Source organism: Alexandromys fortis, unplaced genomic scaffold, assembly GCF_014885135.2.
Source record: "Alexandromys fortis isolate MF-2015 unplaced genomic scaffold, M_Fortis_MF-2015_v1.1 scaffold_566, whole genome shotgun sequence".
In the NCBI taxonomy this organism is placed as follows: Eukaryota; Metazoa; Chordata; class Mammalia; order Rodentia; family Cricetidae; genus Alexandromys; species Alexandromys fortis.
The window spans coordinates 29,956-32,112 of record NW_026068447.1 but is presented as its reverse complement, the minus strand read 5'-3'; positions in this window follow the sequence as shown (position 1 = coordinate 32,112).

Below are 2,157 nucleotides of genomic sequence, written 5' to 3'. Positions count from 1 at the left end.
ATTTGACAAAATTCAACATCCCTTTATGATAAAAGTCTTGGAGAGACTAGAGATACAAGGGTCATACCTAAATATAATAAAAGCTATATACAGCAAGCTGACAGCTAACATAAAATTAAACGGAGAGAAACTCAAAGCCATCCCACTAAACTCAGGAACACGACAAGGCTGTCCACTCTTGCCATACCTCTTCAATATAGTGCTTGAAGTTCTAGCAATAGCAATAAGACAACATAAGGGGATCAAGGGGATTCGAATTGGAAAGGAAGAAGTTAAAGTTTCGTTATTTGCAGATGATATGATAGTGTACATAAATGGCCCCTAAAACTCCACCAAAGAACTTTTACAGCTGATAAACACCTTTTGTAATGTGGCAGGATACAAGATCAACTCCAAAAAATCAGTCGCCCTCTTATACACAAAGGATATGGAAGCAGAGAGGGAAATCAGAGAAGCTTCACCTTCACAATAGCCACAAACAGCATAAACTATCTTGGAGCCGTCTGTAATCTTAAAGTGCTTCCCCTGACACTCTGGGCAATCTCATTAAAACATATAAGCACACAGCAAAAAATGTAGTTATTCAGACATTCATTTCAGAATCTTCCAGGTTATATAACCTGTGACTCCAAAAATCTTACATTCTCTCTTCCTCTCTTCAAGCCCCCTCCTCCCACCACATGCTAAGATCTCAATCTGCTCTGTTGATGACTTTTCTCTCCTTCTTGCAAATCCCAATGAAATTGTCCTCAAGTTTCCTTTCTAGACACTTTTGAAATTCTTTTATCAGCAAGACAAGGAACTTAGAAAAGTTTCCTAGTGTTTCTCAGTGATACAACTAAGTATTTAATGTGAAAAAAACAAAACTTCCTGTAACAGGAAGTAAAACTGGGAGATGTCTTGCTCTGACAGTATATTCGGGCCCTGCCTACATACAGAGAACCACATTTGAGCTGTAGCTGACAGCCCACAGAAAACAGCTGAGAAACCTTGAAGAAACTGCATGATCCCTACACACTTCTCTCCAGAGCAACAACCTTAAAGCAGGAATTAATACCCAGGAAGACAATTAGGTGAAAAACAAGGTGGTAAATGGGTGCACGGTACCATAGACACGGAAAGAAACCAATGACATGTTAACACTAAAAATACAAATGTGGCATTGTCTTGTCATTACATTTTAGGTCATAAAGACTGGACTTTGCAAAGTTAGAAGCAAATATGCCTTCCCTGGGCATTCTAATATATTCTGTAGAGATCCAGGACAAATTAACTATAGTTTAGTGTTGTCCCAATGGCCAGGTGATCAGTCTTGTTTGTGCAATTTTGCTTTTCCTTCATTATCGGTTCTGTGTGCAATGATACAGTTTGTTTCATATACCAAGGCCACTGGCATGCATACTCCTGACCATGGCATCTAATTAGAAGTCTGGCATAGAAGAAAACCACTAAAGTAAGAAAACAAACAAACAACAATAACAAAACCAAAAACCCCTACCCATTTTGGATCTGCTAAACTGATTACCAAGTGAATGTGGAAATTCCTTCCTATAAAAAGAAATACAAGCATTCTCTTATAATATAGTATACAAATTGTTCCTATCATCCTTCGTTGTGTGTATATATATATATACATACACACACACACTTACAAATATATATATATATATGTATATATATATATATTTGGACTTCATTCAGGGAGTCAAGTAGGCTGACTACAGATCCACCGCCCTTGCTTTGCTCCTCCAGATCTTGCTGTCCAGCCTCATCCTCAGATCTAGAGGAGCATAACTGATGCAGCCTCCCTTCTGCTCTGCCTCCTTCTCCAATGAATCCCAAAGATCTTCCCTTCCTAACCTCTCTTCCCCCACTAGTTTCTTTTCCAAACCCCCAACTCCTGAAGGCAACCTTTAGGAACCCACAAACTACTTGACCAGGGGAGCAAGCAGGCTACCTGCGAATCTTCACATCCTCCTCCATCGTTCTACTCAAATTTCCCAGTTTCATCTCAGATTCTGTAGGAGACCTCTGGTGTGGCTTCTCCTTACTCTCTGTCCCCATTCTCCCTGGTGGAACAGCATGCTTTCCTCACTCCTGTAGATTCCCACTACACTGCCCAGTCTTTTCCGATTCCTAATTGACAGCTTCCAATAC